Here is an 8,538-nt window from a genome sequence, read left to right as displayed (position 1 = left end):
CTGATGGGTAATGCGGGTCAACAATTGTCCATTTAGACCCTTAGCCTGCAGCGGACAGTCCATAGGAACAGTCTCCAAATCCATTTGTTGAGCCCACTCTCTATCCAAAAAGCTTTCGTCGGGCACCAGAGTCAATCAGCGCACTAACAGAGAAATTCTGGGACTGCCACTGGAGGGATGCCTGGAGCAGAATGCGGGGAGAAGAGGAAGAATCCGCTGCTCGGCTCACCAAAACTTCTCCCATAAATGATGAGCCGGCCCTTTTCCCGGACGAACTGGGCAGGAAGGAACGAAATGACCAGCTTCTCCACAATACAGGCAGACCCGAGCCTGAATACGACGTGCACGCTCCTCTGAGGACAACCGTGCACGACCCACCTCCATGGCTTCGGGTTCAGTCCTCCTCGTATCGACTCGGGAAGACACGGCTCTCTCCGTAGAGACGATGCAGGGAGGAGTCTGTTGATGACAGACAGGTTGCTTGGAACTAACACTCCTCTCCCGGCGGCGCTCCCGAATCCGATTATCCAACCTGATAGTGAGTGAAATAAGATTATCCAGCGTAGGCGATTCATCATATGACACCAATTCATCTTTTAAGGTCTCAGACAAAGCATTGATGAACACTCCTTGTAATGCCTCGTCATTCCAACCACTCACTGCTGCTAAAGTCCGAAACTCCACTGCCATCTCCGCCACACTACGAGCCCCCTGCCGAAGAGAAAACAGCCGTTTCGCAGCCTCCTTGCCTCGTACGGGGTGGTCAAAAACCTTCCTCATCTCCGTGGTGAAGGCAACGTAAGCGTTGCAAATGTCCGACTGACTCTCCCAGACCGCGGATCCCCAGGCACGAGCGGAACCGCTAGTAGAGTTGATAAGGTAGGCAATACGGGCTCTTTCTGAGGCGTAGGTGAGGGGCTGTTGTTCAAACACTAACGAGCATTGAGTCAAAAAAATCGCCACAGGTTCCCATGTTCCCGTCATAGCGCTCTGGAGCAGGAACAAAAGGCTCTCTGATCTGGGCTGAAGGGGTAGTAAGGGCAGATACTTGATTGGAGAGTAATTGAACCTGATTAAGCAGCACCTGACTGTCCTCAGCAATCGTTTTAAACAGGGTATCATGTTGGCCAAGTAAAATGCCCTGATTGGCTATGGCAGTCCAAATTTGAGTGCACTCTGGGGTGGTATCCGAGCTACTGTCTGCTGGGTTCATGTTGGTCAGATCATACTGTTATGATTTAACTGGATAGAACCCAAATGCAGACAAGTACACCAAGCCAGAGAAGTTTTAACAGGTTTATTATAATGTTCAATAGTCCAGGTTTCCAATAAATGGGGAAGAGCAAGTCCAGGTTACAGGGAGGGTACAGATCCAGGTCAGGGCAGGTGTGGTACCGTAATGTCCTAGTGTCCGTGGTGAGTCCAAAGGAGAGGCCCGATAGTGGAGAGCAGGATGGTGGTGGCAGGAGTGAAGCGGAGGCAGGAGTCAGGTTCCAAATATATGGTTGTCTTGACTATGATCTGACGATGAGTGGAAAGTTTGACCGGGTCTTAAAGGCTGAGGTGATTATGGTGAATGAGCTGCAGCTGGAACCCTGACTCCCGCACACCAGACTTCACTCCTGCAATCAAGGACAGACAGAGGGGAGGGGGAGAGCAGAGAGAGAGCTACCTAGCAGCAGTAGGCCTAACAGTTATATACCCTTTGTTGGCAATGACACAGGTCAAAGGTTTTCACACACTGTTGCTGGTATTTTGGCCCATTCCTCCATGCAGATCTCCTCTAGAGCAGTGATGTTTTTTGGCTGTCGCTGGGCAACACGGACTTTCAACTCCCTCCAAAGATTTTCTATGGGGTTGAGATCTGGAGACTGGCTAGGCCACTCCAGGACCTTGAAATGCTTCTTACGAAGCCACTCCTTCGTTGCCCGGGCGGTGTGTTTGGGATCATTGTCATGCTGAAAGACCCAGCCACGTTTCATCTTCAATGCCCTTGCTGATGGAAGGTTTTCACTCAAAATCTCACGATACATGGCCCCATTCATTCTTTCCTTTACACGGATCAGTCGTCCTGGTCCCTTTGCAGAAAAACAGCCCCAAAGCATGATGTTTCCACCCCCATGCTTCACAGTAGGTATGGTGTTCTTTGGATGCAACTCAGCATTCGTTGTCCTCCAAACACGACGAGTTGAGTTTTTACCAAAAAGTTCTATTTTGTTTTCATCTGACCATATGACATTCTCCCAATCCTCTGCTGGATCATCCAAATGCACTCTAGCAAACGGGCCTGGACATGTACTGGCTTAAGCAGGGGGACACGTCTGGCACTGCAGGATTTGAGTCCCTGGCGGCGTAGTGTGTTACTGAAGGTAGGCTTTGTTACTTTGGTCCCAGCTCTCTGCAGGTCATTCACTAGGTCCCCCCGTGTGGTTCTGGGATTTTTGCTCACCGTTCTTGTGATCATTTTGACCCCACGGGGTGAGATCTTGCGTGGAGCCCCAGATCGAGGGAGATTATCAGTGGTTTTGTATGTCTTCCATTTCCTAATAATTGCTCCCACAGTTGATTTCTTCAAACCAAGCTGCTTACCTATTGCAGATTCAGTCTTCCCAGCCTGGTGCAGGTCTACAATTTTGTTTCTGGTGTCCTTTGACAGCTCTTTGGTCTTGGCCATAGTGGAGTTTGGAGTGTGACTGTTTGAGGTTGTGGACAGGTGTCTTTTATACTGATAACAAGTTCAAACAGGTGCCATTAATACAGGTAACGAGTGGAGGACAGAGGAGCCTCTTAAAGAAGAAGTTACAGGTCTGTGAGAGCCAGAAATCTTGCTTGTTTGTAGGTGACCAAATACTTATTTTCCACCATAATTTGCAAATAAATTCATAAACAATCCTACAATGTGATTATCTGGATTTTTTTTCTCATTTTGTCTGTCATAGTTGACGTGTACCTATGATGACAATTACAGGCCTCTCTCATCTTTTTAAGTGGGAGAACTTGCACAATTGGTGGCTGACTAAATACTTTTTTTCCCCACTGTATGTACGTACAGTCACTGTAGGGATGACGTCGTCAATGCACTTATTGATGAAGCCGGTGACAGAGGTGGTATATTCCTCGATGCCATTTTATGAATCACAGAACATTTTCCAGTCTGTGCTAGCAAAACATTCCTGTAGCGTAACATCCGCGTCATCTGACCACTTCCGTATTGAGCGAGTCACTGGTCACTACTCGGTGAAACATAAGATATTACAGTTTTTAATGTCACGTTGGTAGGATAGTCTCGACCGTAGATCATCCAGTTTGTTTTCCAATGATTGCCCGTTGGCCAACAGGTGGGTTCGATCCCCGGGACCACCCATACACAAAAATGTATGCACGCATGACTGTAAGTCGCTTTGGATAAAAGCGTCTGCTAAATGGCATATTATTATTATTATAATTATTATGTTGCCGCCGTAGCATTTGATTGATTGATGCCAGAAAGCAAAGAATTAGCCAATCAGCGCTGAGGTGAGCTCAACTGTGGGTTGTCCTGGTGCAGCAAAATGCCCCCTAATGGAGTCCAGTTTGGATTTGGCTTCAGACCAATCAAATCACTTCCTAATCAAAACGTAATTTTCAGAAAAACTTGTCTGTTTCTGGTCTGCTTGTGTTTATGTCCTGAAGTAGCTAGCTTGATAAATCAGCTCTTTCCTAAGCCATGGATGGAGATGGGGTTTGGACTTGTGGTTTTGACTTAATTCTCTGTACAGGCCAATGATTGTGACAGCGATTCTGATCTAACCATACATTAATATGTTGTGCCACTGGCCTGAAGTTTAATATCTAGCCAAATATGCTCAAGTTAAGTAGATAGCTAGCTAGCTAACTTAGCTGGTTCATTGATACCCATGGGAGGAAGTTAGTCTAGCAAGTGTTTTAGCTAGGTAGCCTATGACAACAAAAACTAAAAGTGTATGACAGAGCCATAGACCGTTTTGCCAACATGAAAGAGAGGAGGATGGCATTGGCGTTCAACTAGTCTACAGGTAGGGTGAGTCCCAAAATTATTTTTGACTTGCGCGCGCACGCACACAATCAGAAATCAGTACCATGGACAGCCACATGATATTTAGCAACATTAATTGGACTAAATAGTTTTTGGTGTCTTTGTTTGTTTTCAGTGTATTCAACTAAGCATAAATAGCCTTGTTAATATGATGATGTTTCAATGTTTAAGTTGAAATGGTGCTGGAACAGCGGAGGCAGTGCTCCTGTTGTCTTTGTGCTGATTGCGGTAACTCTGTGGTTCAGTAGTTGTTTAGTAAACTCTCAACAACATTAACTTGCTTGACCATGCAGCAGGTGATATAACTGTTTGTTACATGCAATATTAGCTTTGCGGACTTCACTGGACAGATGTTGCTTTCCGGTTTTGTGATGAAACAAACGTATGTGTTGTTGAATTTATTCCTCCACTGTGTGACTGTTGTCTTTTTGTTGTCACAGCCTTATTGTATATCAGGGTGTCGTCAGAACAAATGGGTTATAGTGCAAACAACGCAATTATCACAACATAGTTTGTAATATGGCTTTTTTACTGGCTTGGCTTCCTTTTCACACATTGTGAAAAGTACTATATACTACATGACCAAGAATATGCGGACACCTGCTGGTATAACATCTCATTCCAAAATCATGGGCTTTAATATGGAGTTGGTCCCCCCTTTGCTGCTATAACAGCCTCCACTCTTCTGGGAAGGCTTCTCACTAGATGTTGGAACATTGCTGCGGGGACTTGCTTCCATTCAGCCACAAGAGCATTACTGAGGTAGGGCATTGATGTTGGGCGATTAGGCCTGGCTCGCAGTCGGCATTCCAATTCATCCCAAAGGTGTTCGATGAGGTGGAGGTCAGGGCTCTGTGCAGGCCAGTCAAGTTCTTCCTCACCGATCTCGACAAACCATTTCTGAATGGACCTCGCTTTGTGCACGGGGGCATTGTCATGCTGAAACAGGAAAGGGCACAGAATCGTCTAGAATGTCATTGTATGCTGTAGCATTAATATTTATCTTCACTGGAACTAAGGGGCCTAGCCCGAACCATGAAAAACAGCCCCAGACCATTATACCTCCTCCACCAAACTTTACAGTTGGCACTATGCATTCAGGCAGGTAGCGTTCTCCTGGCAGACTGCCAGATGGTGAAGCGTGATTCGTCACTCCAGAGAACACGTTTCCACTGCTCCAGAGTCCAATTGCGGCAAGCTTTACACCACTCCAGCTGACGCTCTGCATTGCGTATGGTGATCTTAGGCTTGTGTGCGGTTGCTTGGCCATGGAAACCCATTTCATGAAGCTCCCGACGAACAGTTCTTGTGCTGACGTTGCTTCTAGAGGCAGTTTGGAACTCGGTAGTGAGTTCTGCGACCGAGGACAGACAATTCTTACGCGCTACGCGCTTCAGCACTCAGAGGTCCCGTTCTAGGAGCTTGTGGGGCCTACCACTTTGCGGCTGAGCGGTTGATGCTCCTAGACTTTCCACTTCACAATAACAGCACTTACAGTTGACCGGGGCAGCTCTAGCAGGGCAGAAATTTGACGAACTGACTGGTTGGAAAGGTGGCATCCTATGACGGTGCCACGTTGAAAGTCACTGAGCTCTTCAGTAAGGCCATTCTACTGCCAATGTTTGTCTATGGGGATTGCATGGCGGTGTGCGCTATTCACCTGTCAGCAACGGGTGTGGCTGAAATAGCCGAATCCACTTATTTGAAGGGGTGTCCACATACCTTTGTATATATAGCGTATGTATTCAATCCATGTATCATGATGGTCATCGTAGGTGTGGTTCTCTTATCGCTCTACGGAGCATCTGGGCTGTTGTACTTCTCCTCCTTCCATGGAGAACCACACCTACAGTGAGATATAACAGAAAACCAGACAGACCAAATAGACTATGTCCTCTCTTTACTGTACTACATCTGTTTAAACATCCTCTGACATGTACTCTTGGCGCAGGCTCAGCCCATACTTTATCCCTAGAGTCGTCAATAGACAACAGGCTGTCATTATGTGGACTGCTGAACATGACAGGCTGTGGAATAGTGATTGTATTGTTGGGGAGTGTTTTCACTTGGGCAAAATGCAACTGAGAGAGAAAGATAGGAGAGAGCTATGGCCATTTGATACAGTCGGAGTCAATATCAAGCAAGTACACTGATGATCTCACAATACTCTGTTTTCTGAGATCCAAGCCATTGCTTAGTCCTACTATTCCTAGATGAACTGTGTATTTGGATCCAACCAATGTGCGGTAAATTGAACAGTCAACCTCAGGGCTACAGTAAGCAACCTCACTGAGTCTCGTGTTTTCTGTGGGTGTGGTTACTAGGGTTGCAAAACTTTCAATAACTTCCCTGGTTTTCCCGAAATCCCAGGTGGAGGATTCCCGGAATCAGGAGGAAATAAGCAGGAAATCTGGAATCCTCCAACCCAGATTTCTGGAAAACCAGGGAATTTATTGAACATTTCAGGAATATTGCAGCCCTAGTGGTGACTGGCGAGGGTTAGGCAGTGTGTGTGTGTGTCTGGTGAGAGGACGGGAAGGCTTCGGAAATATCAGAGACATAAGCCTCTCCCACACTACTCCTCTCATGTCCTCACAGCAGTAGCGGTGCGTGGGTAAACTCACCGCCAAAAGAAAAAAGCCATATTACAACCCTGTTTATTCATATGCCTTGCGACCGTGATATATAGGCCTAAGGCTGAGACAATAAGAAGACACAGTGGCAGAATAAATTCAACCACATCTTAGTTTTATCACAAAACCAGATAGCAACCTCTGTCCGGTGAAGTCCACAAAGCAAATTGCATGTACAGTAACAGAGAGTTACATGACCTAGAGCATGGTAAAACAAGTTAATGTTTCCGACATTTTTCGGACCACTAAACAACTATTGATTTAGAACCACAGAGTTACCGCAAATCGCAAAGAAAACAGGCGCTGCCTCCACTATTCCAGCATCATTTCAACTTCAACATCATCAAATCACCTCTGCTTAGTCTAATACAGTGACAACTAAAAGAAACCAAAAACAATTTAGTCCAATCAACGTAAGCTAAATATGATGTGGCTGTCCATGGTTCTAATTTCTGCGTGTGTGTGTGTGTGCATATGTGTGCGCGTTCATACAAGTAGAAAACCATGTTGACCCACCATACTTATAGAGAAATGGCAATGCCATCCTCCTCTCTTTCATGTTGACGAAACGGTCTATCACTCTGTCATACAGTACACACTTTTATTTTTTGGTTGTTCTAGGCTACCTGGCTAAAATGCTTGCTCGCTAGCCTAACTTTTATTCATGGGCAACGTTAGCTGGTTAACATTAGCCTTCTACATCTAGCTACATATTGAACGTCCAACCTCTCAGTCCAGGGGCACAACAATGTAGGAATGAATGGTTGGATCAGAATCACCGTTATAATCATTGGCCAGTACGTAGAATTAGGTCAAACCAAAATCCCTATCTCCATCCATGGCTAATTTAGGAAAGGGCCAGCTATAGACACCGGAGGACAACAACACAACAATTCAAGTTTTTCTGTCAATGACGTATGCTCTCAATGGGATTTGATAGGAGTGACGCCAAATCCAAGCTGGCTTCAATTGACACTTTGTTTTTGGTGTGCCAGGACCGTTCACAGTTTAGCTCGCTCAGTTTAGCTCAACACTGATTGGCAATTTTTTAATACTTTTTTTGTTAAGGGAGGCCAGATGCTCGCTGGCTTCCCTTGCCTTCAACGCTACGGGTGGCAACAATGTCATACTCTCTTGGACCAGACAGCATCAGATAGAGACAGAGGGGCGCTGTTTCGCTCACTCTGATGTTTTCTTCTGTGAGGTACATTCAGCTTCTTGCGAATTGAAGGAAAATTATGAAACACAGCGAGACTAAATAAATTATTGTATGTTTTTATTTATTGGTACATTTTTGGGGGAAGCTTGGCTTCCTTTGGAATCCATGAATACACGCCACTGCCTCACAGTGTTCCGACTACCTCTTGTACTCAGGGCATGGATTTTGAAAAACATACTCTTGGAAGTAAGATAAAAGTAGTCCCCAGATTACGTCCACACAATGGCAAAGTAAGTCATGGAGCCACCATGACTGTGGTATGGAGAGGCCTTTTTCCGCCAGCCCCTGAAGTAGAGAGAGATCCATCCATCTCTCACCAAAGCCTGCTCTTCTCTTTCCCCACACCCACAACTCAGACATTCCATTACACTAGCATGAAGCAGACACACGGCTCACGTCATTCCCCAACACAGATGCTTGGATCAAACCGTCCCACCACACACGTCACAGACAACCTCTACCTTCACATACATTTCCCATCATCACACAGACGCCAGCCCTTCTAAAGCAATGTGGGCCTTCACGTAAATACTACTGTACCTCTGTAAACACATGTGGGCTGGGAGGTTGAGCAACTATATGTCTGTGTGATTACTAATATTCCCACATCTCACGTCACAGGCGGTTAGTCC

The sequence above is a fragment of the Coregonus clupeaformis genome, chromosome 19 (assembly GCF_020615455.1).
Source record: "Coregonus clupeaformis isolate EN_2021a chromosome 19, ASM2061545v1, whole genome shotgun sequence".
Taxonomy (NCBI): Eukaryota; Metazoa; Chordata; class Actinopteri; order Salmoniformes; family Salmonidae; genus Coregonus; species Coregonus clupeaformis.
This window is presented reverse-complemented; position numbering follows the sequence as displayed.